General features: G+C 43.6%; 1 protein-coding gene across 12 annotated transcripts in view; it reads left to right on the top strand.

Moving 5' to 3' along the window:
* Positions 1–16,702, top strand: part of TEAD1 (TEA domain transcription factor 1) — a 267,595-nt gene that overhangs the window by 69,949 nt on the left and 180,944 nt on the right. The window lies entirely within an intron of this gene.

Raw genomic sequence — 16,702 nt, 5'->3', positions numbered from 1 at the left:
TGGATTTTTTTTTTTTTTTTTTACTCTTCCTTCTCTCCACATTCAGGCTGGTAAGGTGCCTATTAGAGTTAGCTGTCTTCCCCTGCCAGGGCATTCACAGCAACTCTCACATGTAAGAGATTACAATGGGAAACTTCACCCACCTGGTCCACTGCCTGGTCTCCAGTTTACCTGCCCAATGGAAGAAGGGCATCCTTTCCTTGTAGCTCGGTCTCTATCCACCCTCTTATAAAACAGTTGCGAGGAGCCAATTAAAGAGGCATTGTGTGTGGAGTAAACCAAGATGAAAGCACAATGGATGGAGATTCAATAACCTGCTAACTCTCTGTGGTGACTGAAGTCAACTTTGAAGTACCCAGGCTGGGTCAGACCACATCAAGCCAGCAGTGTTCCTACACGAGGGTAGCATGAGAGTGATCTGTAATTTTATTTTAAGGAAAAAAAAAATGCATTCATGCTTTTTATTGGCCTTTTATTTTTTGAAGGTCTGTCCCTCCTTCTCTAGGTCTAATTAGCTCTGTCATATTTGGATGTAGTTTTGAGAAAATTAGAGCTGAGTAATAACAGGAATTTGTTGAATGGGAATACTTGTTGAAATCTTTATTGACCCAAATCTGACTTTTCTAAATAGCATTAAATAAGCAGATTAAAAAACCCACCCCCTTCTTACCTTAAAATAACATTTTTAAAAGCACGTTTAAAGTAGTTAAGTATAATATAAATATAAGCTACTCTTGCTTGGATGCTAAATAAATGAATTATTGCAGGGGCTGCAGTGGTGATGTTAAAAGAGTGTACTTAAGAATCTAAAGTACATTTTATAAAACCCTGTTCCTCTTCAACTCAGATGCAAATGTCTGCTTTTCTTTTCCTGGTTTTCTCTTTCTCGCCTCTTCCCTTCTGCACTTGGCCTGCACGCCTTCCTGGTGTAGGCCTGCTGTTATTTTTGTGGTAACCTGACACTTTGGCCAGCGACTGCAGCCCCCAGGCCCCTGGGGGGTGAACTGGCTGTGAGCTGAAAAGCTGGGCTCCCGATCTGATGATCCAATGTCCCAGTGTCCCAGGCGGAGCAGCTGCTGCATCAGGGCTGGGGGCCAGCAGGGTTGGGGGCTGGGGGCTCCAGGTCGTGATGCCACAGACTAGGGAGGAAGGGTGCATGTCACAGTTCAGACCTCAGATTGTGGCTTCTTAGGTCATAGGCCCTACTTTGAGTTGGGGGTCCAGCAGAGGCCAGCTAGTCAGGGGTTCTGGAGACTGGAGGAAGGTTTTGAAACTACTGTGTTTTTTTATTGCATTCTGTGGGTCTCATCTAGACTATGCCTGAGGCTGTCTTTGTGATTCCTTAGACAAGGATGAATTTCTTAATAGTCATGAAGACTGTATTAATATTTTATGTTAAACTAATTTTATCTCGCTGAGGTAGGGAATGAGGTACAGAAATGAATGGGACAGAGCCCCTGTTTTCTGAAAATGTGCAGTGTAGCAGGAATGACAGATATATAAGCAGTAAGTATTAATTATAGTTGTGTACGTTTGTTCAACAATTAGCTGAGGACCTGCAGTTTGTCAGGCACAGTTCTCAGCCGTGTGTGCACAGATACCCACTGATCTGTAAGCATACAGATGAGTAACGTATGTAATGACTACCGAGGATTGAGACATCTGTACTTGTATGGATCATTTAATCTTTCAGCAGGTAGGTAACATTAATTCCCATTTTGCATGCATGCACATACACACGTCACCCTGAGACATAGCTAACAAGTGGAGAGCTCAAAGTGAAAACCTCTGGGATTCTAAAAACGTATATATCCTTTATACGTACATATTTTTTAACTGTTTGGCCATATAGACTCTCCAGATGCACCGTGTCCTCTCTAGAATGGTAGGAGAGCCCACAAAGGAAAGCATTTAGCAAAAAAAAAAAAATTTTTTTAAGTTCCAGCAATTCATCTGGTATTGAGAGGTACTAAACATAGGAATGTCAAAGAGCTTACTGATCAGCTGGAGATATATCTTAAGAGAAATTTTGATGAAGTGTACCAAGTATGGTGTTGGACATTCATTTGAGGTGCTGTGAGGACACGGAAGTGACTTCTCCTAGTGGAGAAAGCTGTCAAGGTTTCCCAGGGGAGAGGTTGGTGACTTTGGTCTTGAAAGTACTGGTAGACATTCTTTAGATGGAATTGCTGGTGAGACAAGCTGCTGAGCAGAGGGACCCAGGTGGCTGAGGGGGTGAAGTAGGCAGCCTGCTGTGTCTGAGCACCTTGGGGTTGGTCCCTAGCTGTGGGGGACTAACTGCACAGATGCTTGCAAAGCAGGCTAGTGGCAGGTGGTGAGGGCTGTGGGTGTCCTGCTATGCATTGGGTTCTGGACGGGGTGGGCATCTGCTGAAAGATTTAAAATGAATGTAGGATGAAAGCCATATTTGCATTCTGGGAAAACTTCTCTGGCTGTAGAACAGCAAAGGAGAAGCTGACTAAAAATACATGAACTGGGGATTCTGATTCAGTACTTCTGGTATCGTGGCTGAGATCAATATTCTTAAGAAGCCATCTCTGTCATCCTAATGTACTTCCAGGCTTGGGAACCTGGCAGGACCAACTTGTTGGTAGTGGTGGCATTGTGGGGATGTAGGGGACAGCCCAGTTCAGAGAGGGGTGGTGAGGTCCTGCCTGTGAGACAGGAGCAAAGTTAGTGGGCTGGAGAGGAGCAGAGGGGATGCAGTTGAGAGATGAGGGGCCACGCGGACATTCTTGGTGATGAGTTGCAGGGAAAGGGATGGGAGAAGCTTGAGATGATGGCCTTCCTTTGGGCGCTGATTCTGCCAGGTTCTCTGAGTAGAAGAATCGCTCGGAGTGGGGCTGAGGGATTGGGTTCCCTCCCCCAGGGCCTGGAACATCCTTTTTGGGATTTTCTTGGGCACTTTTAGAGACGATGGTTAATATACAGAAGTGATCTTGAAGGTGTCAGTGTTGGTGTGCCAGGTCTGTGTGTATGTGAGGTTTGCTTTGCTTTGCCTTTGGGTCTTTTGGCCTCTGAAGTCTCACCCCGGAAGTAAAGCCATCATTAGTCATTTGGACCGAGGAGCCATCCATATTGTGAATGTCCGAGACTGTAAGGGCTTTAATGGCAAGTCGCAGATATAATTGGAAATGGGTTGCATTTTGATTAGAGAGAGGAGTTCCTTCTTCCTCTATCAGGGTTAGCAGAATCTGCAGCAGGAAGAGATCCTAGAAGGAAATACACATCCCTCCCCTTTATTATTGTCATTATTATTTTTTTTCCCTGAAAACTCCTCGTGTGTGTGTGTGTGTGTGTGTGTGTGTGTGTGTGTGTGTACGCGCGCATGCACACACCCACGCGCGCACAAGCTTGCAGAAGTGCTGCTGGGAAGGTGCAGAAATATTGATTGAATCAAGCCCTGGCCCTTTGCCTTTTTTGCTTGCTACAGCTGCCTCATTCACTGGGGTGAGGAATGTCTGGGATGAGGAGGGAGGAGTCCGGTGACAGGTGACATGGTCAGGGTCAGCTCTCCTTCAGAGCTCCCGGGGCCTTGCAGAAGTGATGCAGAAGTTTGTCCTGATAGCAGAATTGGGTACTTCAGCCTTTGCGTCCAGGACTCTCTTTGCCTGGGGGTCTTCTGTCCCCACTACATTCCCTTGATGCACTTATGGACTGCTTAGGGCTGGTGTTGTGCACCCAGTAGGGGCTCACGTAATACTGGTTAATTTGAAAGACTGGTGTATTGTCTAAGGGGGAATAATACTTATTCTATCTCAGCCGGTTTCCTGCCAAGAATCTTTCTCCTGTTGAGGTTGCACTGGGTATAAAACAAGGGTTTCGATTTGGGGGGCAGAGATGGGGGTGAGGATGAGGCTTTAACTGACCCCTGAGTTTGCATCCCTCTCAGTGTAAGACCAGTGATGCAGCTGCTCCATCCCTGTGCCATCCATGAAACGGCAGGTTTCTCATTGGAGGGGTGGGACTCCGTTGTGTCAGCTACCCTGGGAACGGGTGGACGTTTATGAACAAGCCGTGTCATACATTTTTGGTTCATTGATATACTTGCTCACATTCCCATTAGCTGGCGTTTGAACATGGGCCATTCACACACGTGTGTCACTGTGTGAGCATAGTGTCCTAGTCCTCACACTGAGTTCAGGATGACTGCACTGTCAGCGAGGGACCTGGAGTGCTCCACGACCAAGTCCGAGAGGGTGTATTGAAAGAGCTGAGTGACTGGGCACAGAGCGAAGTTAATCCTGTGACTCTGGACTGCTTAAACAAGCACGCCTGTATAAACTGTCACTGTCTTTTTGTGCATTAGAAGTTTTTTATAAATTTGGAATGCTTAAGGGATGTGTCACATCGTAACACCTGAATTTATCTAGAGAACTCTTTTGGACCTGAACCTCACTGAAAATGCAAAAATTCAGATTCTAAATTTATAAAATTACCCGTTCTTCATCCTTTATTCCCCCAAACACACACCATACACTAACATACACACGCCTTTAAGAGTTGCTTATACACTCTTGATGTTGCTGGGGTTTTCTTGTTGCCTTTGTATGAAACAGCTCAAGCTTTTTATTTTTATTTTTTTAATTTTACATTGGAGTATAGCAGGTTAAAAATGTTGTGATAATTTCAGGTGCACAGGAAATTGACTTAGCCATACATATGCATGTATCCATTCTCCCCCATACATATACATGTATCGATTCTCCCCTAAATTCCCCTCCCATCCAGGCTGGCACACAACATTGAGCAGAGTTCCCTGTGCTATACAGTAGAACTTTGTTGGTTATCCATTTTAAATATAGCAGACTGTGCATGTCAGTCCCAAAGTCCCTATCTATCTCTTCCCCCCATTCATCTCCCCTGGTAACCATGAATTCTCTTAAGTCTGTGAGTCTGTTTCTGTTTTGTAAATTAGTTCTTTTGTATCATTTCTTTTTAGATTCCTCATATAATTTGCATCATTTCCTTTAAATACCTCTAGTTTCCTTATATCAGTAATACATGATATTTCTCTTTCTCTGTCTCACTCCATTCAGTCTGACAGTCTCTAAGTTCGTCCATGTTGCTGTAAGTGACATTATTTCATTCTTTTAATGACTGAGTGACATTCCATTGCATATGTGTACTATATCTTCTTTATCCATTCCTCTGTTGATGGACATTTAGGTTGCTTCCATGTCTTGTCTGCTGTAAACAGTGCTGTACTGAACATTGGAGTGCTTGTACCCTTTCAGACCATGTTTTTCTCCAGATACATGCCCAGGAGTTGCCTGCAATGTGGGAGACCTGGGTTTGATCCTTGGGTTGGGAAGCTCCCCTGGAGGAGGGCATGGCAACCCACTCCAGTATTTTTGCCTGGAGAATCTCCATGGACAGAGGAGCCTGGTGGGCTACAGTCCATGGGGCTGCAAAGAGTCGGACACGACTGAGTGACTAAGCACAGCACAGCACAGCACGTGCCCAGGAGTAAAATTGCAGGGTCACATGGTAGCTCTGTTTTTAGTTTTTTAAGGAGCCTTCAAACTGTTCTCCATAGTGGTCATACCAATTCACATTCCTACCAGCAGTGCAGGAGGGTTGTCTTTTCTCCACACCCTCTCCAGCATTTGCTTGTGGATTTTTTGATGATAGCCATTTTGAGTGGTGTGAGGTGTTATCTCATTGTAGTTTTGATTTGCATTTCTCTAATAATTAGTGATGTTGAGCATCTTTTCACGTGCCTGTTGGCCATCTGTATGTCCTCTTCGGAGAAATGGAGAAAGGTTTTCTGCTAATTTTTTGTTTTGATTGAGTGAAACAGCCCAAACTTTTTGTTGCTAAGTGTCTGGTCCCTTGTGATCCGGCTCAGTTTACCTTTCTGTTTTCGTGCTTTGTCCTTTCTTCACCATATCCCTTCCACAGATACCCTTCTCAGTGTAGGCTTCTGTGTGCTTTTTCATAATTGGCTGAGTAAATCCTACTTAGGCTTCAAAACCGGCCTAAGCACCCATGAGGCCTTGTTGACCAGAGAGACAGAATCAGCTCCTATTTCTGTGCTCCAGCAGCACTTGATGTATTCCTTTTTTGCCATGTTATATTCATGCACTTGTTCATTCATTTATTCACCCATGGGCTCATTATTTTAGGCATCCATCAGGTCATTATTTTGGGGGAACATTGACTGTGTGCCATAGCTTCATTAAATGCCAAGGATATGCCAAAGAAACGCCAAGGAAAAAGACTGCAGGCGTGGACCTAAGCCTTAAAGATCTTACAAACAAAATTGATTCGCCACAAGGACAGATCATTCCTATGCAGTGAGTGAGGGGCTCCATTTGTCCTGAGGAGCAGAGATACTTCCTGCAGAAACACAGAGGGAGTGGGAGGGTGAAGGCCAGTCAGGCTTCCCAGTAAGCGGCCTGAAGTCTTGAAGGATAATTAACCTACTTCTCTGTCTCCCTGATGGAAGGGTGTGCCATGAGGGCAGGAGGGGAGCATGCTTATTTTATCTCTCTAGTGCCTGGCACATGAGTTGGGGAGGTGTAGGGTGAGGGGTTTCAGTAAATCTTTAGTCATATTGAATTGAAACAGATGATAAAAAGAAAATGGAAATAATTTCCCCTTCGTGATGCTATCCTGTCTTGTTTCAGGATTGATCTAAGGCAGCTTACAAGTAAAATAGCAACATTAAAAAGTAGGGAAAAGAAGGAAGGAAAAGAAGAGAATTGAGGTAGGGACCTAATGTGGGTTTGGGAATGAAGCCAGATGTGCTGACCACATGACCTCTGGGCTTTCTCTGAGGAACCTGCCAGTGGGGCCCAGTGCTCTTTGGCAGCCAGCGAGGACGCCTAGTTGGGTGAACATGAGGTGAGAAGCACATGGTGTTTTGTTGGTTACTGAACATTCCTTTGGGACCTTTGTAAAGAGCATTCTGTGTGATGTGATGAAGGACATACTCCTTGGAGTACATCCAGTGACTAATTCATGTGATATTTCTGAGTATGCCGATGGCGTCACATAAAAGCATAATTCAGTTAAAGTTTACATGGAGCTTTTGGGATACACTTTTTCTAAATTAACTGAGGAATTGCTACGGATAAAATGGAATAGTAACATAAATGGTTGGTTCTACATGTTGTTCTGTCTTGTCCCTCATTTATCCAGTGTCCTGGTTCCACATACCACAACCCTTGGTCCTAAAGGTCACATAAGCTCTATTTCTGCTCCCAAGGTATTTTATGATCAAGCGTTGGGACTCAGAAAATACTCATGTATGATATGAGATCAATCTGTGATCAGATATATTACAAGTGAGTATGTAAAGTAAGATGGGCCAGATATCACTCGTACAAAAATGTAAAATTCTGATTTGTGATGGTTGAGAGGTTGGAAAGGAACAAAATTTGTCATCATGCATTAGGTTCTTGGTTACCCTAAGTTGGGGCTTCCCTGATGGCTCAGAAGGTAAAGAATCTGCTTGCAATGCAAGAGATCTGGGTTTGAACCCTGGGTTGGGAAGATTCCCCTGAAGAAGTGAATGGCTACCCAGTCCAGTATTCTTGCCTGAAAAACGCTGTGGACAGAAGAGCCTGGAGGGCTACAGTCCATGGGGTTGCAAAGAGTGGAACATGACTGAGTGACTAATCCTGCTCTAAGTTGGCAAGAAAGAGCAATTTTTTCCTTCTGGGCATATTGGAGTCTAGCTTTTGGATTCTCTGATGTGGTGCTGTTGATATTCATATGGATCACTTGGATCTTTAGAGAGCATTTGCATGCCAGTGTACCTAGTCAAAGACCCAGAGCAGGGCTTGAATCGCACAGTTCAGCACTTTCAAATGCCATCTTGTTCCAGTTTTCATTGTTGATTGGCTTATGACCCAACCAGAAGTGACCTGTGGATTTACCTGTTACTGTGTGGATCACAATAAACTGTGGAAAATTCTGAAAGAGATGGGAATACCAGACCATCTGACCTGTCTCTTGAGAAACCTGTATGCAGGTCAGGAAGCAACAGTCAGAACTGGACATGGAACAACAGACTGGTTCCAAATAGGAAAAGGAGTCCGTCAAGGCTGTATATTGTCACCCTGCTTATTTAACTTATATGCAGAGTACATCATGAGAAACGCTGAGCTGGAAGAAACACAAGCTGGAATCAAGATTGCTGGGAGAAATATCAATAACCTCAGATATGCGGATGACACCACCCTTATGGCAGAAAGTGAAGAAGAACTAAAGAGCCTCTTGATGAAGGTGAAAGAGAAGAGTGAAAAAGTTGGCTTAAAGCTCAACATTCAGAAAACTAAGATCATGGCATCCGGTCCCATCACTTCATGGGAAATAGATGGGGAAACAGTGGAAACGGTGTCAGACTTTATTTTTTTGGGCTCCAGAATCACTGCTGATGGTGACTGCAGCCATGAAATTAAAAGACACTTACTCCTTGGAAGGAAGGTTATGGCCATCCTAGATAGCATATTTAAAAGCAGAGACATTACTTTGCCAACAAAAGTCCGTCTAGTCAAGGCTATGGTTTTTCCAGCGGTCATGTATGGATGTGAGAGTTGGACGGTGAAGAAAGCTGAGCACTGAAGAATTGATGCTTTTGAGCTGTGGTGTTGGAGAAGACTCTTGAGAGTCCCTTGGACTGCAAGGAGATCCAATCAATCCATCCTAAAAGAGATCAGTCCTGGGTGTTCATTGGAGGGTCTGATGTTGAAGCTGAAACTCCAGTACTTTGGCCACCTCATGCGAAGGGTTGACTCATTGGAAAAGACCCTAATGCTGGGTAGGATTGGGGGCGGGAGAAGAAGGGGACGACAGAGGATGAGATGGTTGGATGGCATCACTGACTCGATGGACATGGGTTTGGGTAGACTCCGGGAGTTGGTGATGGACAGAGAGGCCTGGCGTGCTGCGATTCATGGGGTCGCAAAGAGTCGGACATGACTGAGCGACTGAACTGAACTGAACTGACTTTCCCCCAGCATGCAATAAAATAATCCAGGGTAGATAGAGGCATGGACACAATGGGAGAAGCAATCCTCAGTCATAGAAACTGGGGAAGGCAGCCCAGGACTGTTTCTCTTTGTGGAGTGGGGAGGGCCACTTCTGATGCAGCTAGGATTTCTCATCAGCTGAAGGAGCTGCGTCTGGGCAGGTCAGCTGCTGGGCTTCGGGTCAGTTCAGTTGGCCGGCAGTGAGCTGGTAACACTGAGTGAGTCTCCACCAGCTTTTGTAAGAAATATGACTCCCCAGTCATGACCTATAGACTTGCCACCCAAGGACCAGCACCTTGATGGCATGAGACCCATTTGTAGGCATTCCCTCCGGCATGGTGCTGAGATGGACCCTTTTGAAATACTTCTTAGGGTCTGACCAAATGTAGTGTATGTATTTATGTGGTGTGTTGGTAGTTTTTAAAATATGAACTGTATACTTGTGATTTGTAGTTTGTCCTCATTGTCATTTAAGATGCTAAGGCATCATGATAGTCTGAAGGTATATCTTACCAACTAAGAAATTAAAGTTATCCATAACTTAGTGACTTAGGAGTATGATTTTCCTAGTAGTAGTTTTCTTTGTTTTTAGTAAGCATCAGGATTGATGAGTCTGTTTTAAATGTATGTTCACTCTACAGACCTATTGGAATGAAGGAGTTAGTTTGGGGGTTTTCTTTGACTATTATTACTCTTAGGAAAGGGCTTAGGCGTCTTCCTTTTGAAATGCTACTTACTGCCAACTGTTGCGGCAGTTTTTCTTTGTCTCCTCTTAGATCATTAAAGAAGCTTCTGTTTTTGACTTTGCTATGTGTTTGCCAAGGTTAAAGAGCCCACCTTCCAGGGATCCATGACTCAGGCTACAGGTCTTGTCATCCAGCTCACGCTCCACTTACAAGTGCACTGTCTTGATAGCAAGTCTTCACTTGGAATGCTCCGATGGCATAGACTGAGTGTACTTGCCTTGTCTTTTTGGAGAAGCCTGCTGATGAAGGAGAGCAGTGGTGGTGAAGGGGAAAGGAATAGAAGAGGAATTTCTGTCCTCAATGGCTAACGGATTCCTTAAGTGGATGGGGAGGGCGATTCCTTTAAAGGCTGGTAATACAGAACTGCATAACGTGAAATCAATCAGAGCCTTTCTCAAGTTGTCACCTGGGAAGGTTCTTGGGGCTGATGGAGCAGAGAATTAATCAGGGAATCTCAGGAGGGTAATGCTAAGTCTTCTGATGGGGTGCTCAGCACTGGGGTCTTGGTGAAGAGGTATTGGCTTGTTGATGGATCCTGTTGATATAGAAGTGATTTTCGAAAATGAGAGGGAGTAATTACGTGCTTCTTCCTGCTGAAATTAGAGGGAACTATTGGCAATTGGAGTATATGACACTAAGGCTCACTGGCTGCTATTGACTACATGGCAGATGTTCCATCTCTCTGGAGGCTGCCTTCAAAATCCAGGCTGCCGCTCTTTGCTTGTATTTTGCAGGCCACTTGTGGGCAAGTTTGGCTAGTGTCTGAAATGGTAGGAAAAGAAAAACGTGTTCTATTTACATATGCAAACGTGATTAACCATCATTAGTGCCTGACATTCCTCCCAAGTACCCAGGGAAGTGAGTCAGTATCATAACTATTCATTAGGAATTAATTAGACTTTGCTTGATGGTGTCAGTTGTGGACAGAGCTGAGAATTCAGCACTGCCTACATTCTCTCCTATTGGAATCCAGCCTCCAGCTCACTGTCTAGTGAGGGCGGAGTTTGTGTCTGATGTTTCCATGGAACTTGCATTCTGTCTGGAGCAATCACTGTTAAGTATACATGACTTTGGTCAACTTATTTAGAAGCTCTTTTTTCCTAGTTTTGTTATTGAAGGGCAGCTTTTCTCTTTTAAGGAAAATTTGGCCAGTCACTAAGATCACAGTGATCTTTGAGCCATCAAATACTTGGTTGAGTTGTCTACTACAAATGTCATTCCAACTACTTGATTTTCTTTTTTTTTAAATCCTAAAATGGCTCCCTTGTGCCTCCTTCCAAATTTTCCTGAGCACTTAGTATCTTTTTTTTTTTCCCCCTTTCTTCTTAGTGCCACTCCCTATATATTGCCTTTTTCATTCACCTATGCAGTTAAACTTGCTTTGCTCCTATTTTTTACCTCTTTGGATTTCTTTTTGTTCACCACTTGGCTTCCTTCTGAGAGAGATGGGCATACCAGACCACCTGACCTGCCTCTTGAGAAACCTGTATGCAGGTCCGGAAGCAATATTTAGAACTGGACATGGAACAACAGACTGGTTCCAAATAGGAAAAGGAGTACATCAAGGCTGTATATTGTCACCCTGCTTATTTAACTTATATGCAGAGTACATCATGAGAAATGCTGGGCTGGAGGAAGCACAAGCTGGAATCAAGATTGCCGGAAGAAATATCAATAACCTCAGATATGCAGATGACACCACCCTTATGGCAGAAAGTGAAGAACTAAAGAGCCTCTTGATGAAAGTGAAAGAGGAGAGTGAAAAAGTTGGCTTAAAGCTCAACATTCAGAAAACTAAGATCATGGCATCCGGTTCCATCACTTCATGGCAAATAGATGGGGAAACAGTGGAAACGGTGTCAGACTTTATTTTTTTGGGCTCCAAAATCACTGCAGATGGTGATTGCCGCCATGAGATTAAAAGATGCCTACTCCTTGGAAGGAAAATTATGACCAACCTAGACCGCATATTAAAAAGCAGAGACATTACTTTGCCAACAAAGGTCCGTCTAGTCAAGGCTATGGTTTTTCCAGTGGTCATGTATGGATGTGAAAGCTGGACTATAAAGAAAGCTGATCACCAAAAAATTGATGCTTTTGAACTGTGGTGTTGGAGAAGACTCTTGAGAGTCCCTTGGACTGCAAGGAGATCCAACCATTCCATCCTAAAGGAGATCAATCCTGAGTGTTCATTAGAAGGACTGGTGTTGAAGCTGAAACTCCAATACTTTGGCCACCTGATGTGAAGAGCTGACTCATTTGAAAAGACCCTGATGCTGGGAAAGATTGAGGGCAGGAGGAGAAGGGGATGACAGAGGATGAGGTGGTTAGATGGCATCACCCACTCGATGGACATGGAATTGGTTGGACTCCGGGAGTTGGTGATAGACAGGGAGGCCTGGCGTGCTGCGGTTCATGGGGTCGCAAAGAGTTGGACATGACTGAGTGACTGAACTGACCTGGCTTCCTATTTTCAGATCCTCACTACTTAGCTGTCAGGTTCTGGTTCTTATCTTTTCCAGTGATCAACTGAAAAGGGAAGGAGATAAGGTCAAATATTGCATCTCAGAAACTACTATTCCACTCAAAATAAGGTTTATTTGTTGTAGAAGAAGCTTACCTCCCAGAAGACCCAGACCATATCTGTCCCTTTGACACAAAAGGCTCTTGGTTGTTTGCAATCATGATTAGTAAATAAGAAATTGAATCAGACAGCCAACTCTCGGTTATCCAGGCTGTCCTCTTACATCTTCCTGATTTGCTGATTTCCTTTGGATTCTTACCAGTCATTAGAACCTTGGCCAGAGTCAGGGAAAGGAGCTGAAACTGTGCCCCTTCTCATGGAAAGCTTGGATGATGAATTCATTGACATTGTTACCCAAAGAGTGTTCCTATCATTTGTTTGTTGGTTCATTCTTTATTTCTTTGCATATTTATTATGCCAGGTACTGTGCTAGCACAGGGGATACTGTGGTGATTGTAGCAATCCCTGCCCTCAAAGACATTGGGTTGTGGATGGGAGGAGTGATAACAAGCCAACTTAAACTGAATTCTGTTATAAGTAGCTTATGGAAACACAGATGATGAATGATGAACACCCTTCAGTGTTAGTGGTGGAAACTGAGGCACATGGTGGGTACTGTGTGATCCTGGGTTACTCAGATGGAAACAGAGTCTCAACTTCCAGTCCAGTTCTTTTCTTGGTGCCTTGTGGAATATGAATACATTGATTAAAATAAGCTGTATGGACTTTTTTTTTTTTTTTGGAGATCCTCATGTTCAGTGACATTTCTTAATCATGAGGATTAGTTATAACTTATCCTTTTATTTAAGAACTCTTAAATCCCCCATAAGTGAGATGCTTACCTTATGAGAGATCCACAGGAATTAAAATGAAAGGAGCAGCAATTCTTGTGTCATACCCTTTGTACATATGTCCCTTGAATACAGTTGGTATTCAGAAGCACCTGCATTTGATTATCTAACCTCCTTCTTCCCTTAGATTTTTGTATTAAATATGTATTGGTTGAATGTGCTGCATGCTAAGTTGCTTCAGTTGTGTTCCACCCTTTGCAACCCTATGGACTGTAGCCTGCCAGACTCCTCTGTCCATGGGATTCTCCAGGCAAAAATACTGGAGTGGGTTGCCATTTCCTCCCCCAAGAAGATCTTCCCGACCCAGAGATTGAACCCAAGTCTCCATGCAATATCTCCTGCATTGCAGGTGAATTCTTTACTGGGGAAGTCATTGGGGAAAGCCCATTGGTTACATATACGTGGGTTGAATATACATAATGTCATTCCAGTGTGCTCATGTTACCTGTCTTGAAGAGTCAGTGGGTAATCCTGAAAGAATGATTCATTTAGGGAGTGTGGTGTTGGGGTGGTGAGCAGGGTCTGGTAACATTTCTTTTTGTAGCTTGTTCTAGTGTGGCTGGGAAGAATTTCAGGAAAAAATGGAGCTTTTAGAAAAGCATTAATGATAGAGACTGCGGCATACGGGGGCTACATGATACACACTATATTTTCAATAAACAAGAGTTCCTCTCTCTCGCTTTTTAGACATTCATTTAGGTTTAAGATTATCCCCCTAAACCAAACCTCCAAGAAATAAATATGAAAACTATTGAATGTGTGTGTTAGAAGTACAAGTGTTTATTACCGATTTAAATTTTCTGTTCAGGCAACTAAGGACCTTAAGAAGAGGATCTTTCAAACTTATTTCCCAAAGAGACCTTCATTTATTTACCATCCCATTATCAGTCGGTGTTTGGGGATCACAAGGTCCATACCACTGTCTAGAGATGATACACTGGAAAACATCTTCTGTTCATGGTTTTTCAGATGGTAGAGCACCTTCACTTGTTAACTCACCAAATAAGGCAACTCCATGGGGTAGGGTCCCATGATCTCAATGATTTTCTCCACTGGGATTGCATTTATTATTTTCATTTTATAAATTAAAACCTGAGCTTCTAGAGATTAACTAATTTAGTCTGGGCTGCATGGAGAAGGCAGTGGCACCCCACTCCAGTACTCTTGCCTGGAAAATCCCATGGACAGGGGAGCCTGGTAGGCTGCAGTCCATGGGGTCGCGAAGAGTCGGACATGACTGAGCAACTTCAGTTTCACTTTTCACTTTCATGCATTGGAGAAGGAAATGGCAACCCACTCCAGTGTTCTTGCCTGGAGAATCCCAGGGACAGGGGGGCCTCGTGGGCTACTGTCTATGCGGTCGCACAGAGTCGGGCACGACTGAAGCGACTTAGAAGCAGCAGCAGCATGGCTAATAGGTGAGCCAGGTTTGGTACCCAGATCTGTTTGAATCTTAATACCATACCCACCCACCCCATCCCGCTCCACCCCGTGATACTGTGTTCTTCATTTACTGAAGTGAGTGAGAGTTGACTCCCTTGCTCAATGGATGTATGAGGAGGAGAGGACATCAACTCTGCAGACACAGATATTCTATTTGTTATTCACCTGATTAGATCTTGTTGTTGATAATAAGCAGGTACTTGTTACTGTGCGTTCAGAAGCCAGATAGATTGGGTGGTAGTTAACTAATTCCACACGTTTTTGGGATACTCTTAATGTGAGGCTGATTCTCTCAGAGCCACTGGATACAAGGATGGTTTCCAGGATGAGGTGGATTTTGAGCCGGGCTGGAAGGGAACTGAGGGATGGAATTTGGTAGCTAGTACGGGGAGCGTTTCTCAGCCAGTCCCAGTCTGATGATCGGAAGCTCTCTGCCCATACAGGGCCTCATCTTACAATTGGGTTGTAAAACCAAAAGTCTGTAGAAGTCTGTGGATTATGTATCTGGTAGCTTCTGGGTCTGTGTCTTGGCCCTTGTTCAGAGTTTGTAATTCCATCCTGCTGAGCTCTAGTTGACCAAATGAGAGTGCCTGGACGTGGAGTTCTTCCCTGAAGTACGTGAATAAAAACATGGGAGCATTTAGAATAGCGCCTGTGCTTCCTGAGTGGATGGATCAATTAATGCTAGTTAATATTGCATTCCCCAAACAACAAAGGAGTTGCGACCCTTAGCTTTAGAGGTAACTTGACAGGGTTATCTGCAACTCTGCTGCCTTTCTTATAAGGCTGTCTGCCACTTGTTGAACTAACGGGAAATTTTTCCTTATGTCAAGTGAGCCATAATCTTCTTTCGGACTTCCACAAAACAGGTCCAACACTCTGCCTATGTGTAACACCTTCAGAAGTTGTTTGGTGTTTGAGGACATTAAGTTTGGCGATTATGATTCAGAAAGATCTTACCAGTTTTGAGTCACTGACTAAGGCTAAAAATAATGGAATTTAATAGAATAAATATAAATTCCTGGTGTTAGCTCCTAAACCAATTGATCAAGAGTTGGGATTTAGAAACAGCACTTGGAGGATGGGGGCTTAATTTTATGGATCATAGTCTTCCTCCGAGTGTCATTTACTGAAGATTGTGGACACAATGGGCAGGGAAGGAGGGATAATGTGAGTTGTGTCTAGTCTGGAACACAGTCAGGAGACTGGGGGCTGCTCTTGTCATACCCAAGTGGATGTCTCAGGGTAGATTTGCTTCCCACGGCATGGATAGACCTCAAGGATTAATGGGTAGAAGTTAACCAGGGGATGGATTTTATCCTGATAGATGGAAGAAGTTCAACATGTTAGTTCAAAGGAGCTGGTATTGGGAAGGCAGTGGGTTCCTTGTCATCAACTATGTTCAAGTGTAAATCCAAAAAATTGATGAGATGTGTCAGAAGGGACTTCAACTATTGGATTAGGAGTATTGTGTTTTGGTCTGGAGACTCTGAGGATTTCAATTATATAGTAATGATCTTTTTAAGGTCAAATAATGTTCCCCTGGTCCTCTGGATTCCACCCCTCTACTATAGTAGTTGAGTGTCGGACATGTCCACAGTTTAATCTTAAAATATGGCTCCCTGGAGAAAATTCATACTTCTGTGAGCTGCCTGGAGCTGAAGAACTGGCCTGTGTTTTTGTAAATGTCTGGTTTTGTTTGTTTTGTTGAATTCAGGGCTAAGGTGGAGAAGGAAAATGTGGGCAACTAGCCACTGCTCAAAGAGTTCACACATATTCTTATAATTTCTCTAATAATACCTCTTTGGAGCTAGAACAGACTATCATAGAGTTCAATTGGAATTTTGCAAGATTCTTAGACCCAAACCAGAAAAAAAGTGTAATAATTTGAGAATCAAAAGGCCCACACTGCAGGCCTTGTAGAGTTTGTCTAGGGGTCAATCACAAAACCCTTTCTTGTAGCATAATTTATACCTTTAACATTTGGCAGTTTTTAAGGTCCTGTGTCAATGTACATGTGTTGGTAAGAAGTAGTAAATATTTTGCTGACAAGTTCTTTGAAAGATGGATCAGTGGCAGCATTTAAAGGCAGACAACCTGAGGGTTTCTTTCATCCAGGTGCTGCCAAATCTAAAA

The sequence above is a fragment of the Giraffa tippelskirchi genome, chromosome 11 (genome assembly GCF_054371585.1).
Source record: "Giraffa tippelskirchi isolate mGirTip1 chromosome 11, T2T-mGirTip1v1.2.pri, whole genome shotgun sequence".
Taxonomy (NCBI): Eukaryota; Metazoa; Chordata; class Mammalia; order Artiodactyla; family Giraffidae; genus Giraffa; species Giraffa tippelskirchi.
Note: the sequence above shows the minus strand (reverse complement) of the source record. Positions and strands in the feature narration are given on the sequence as shown.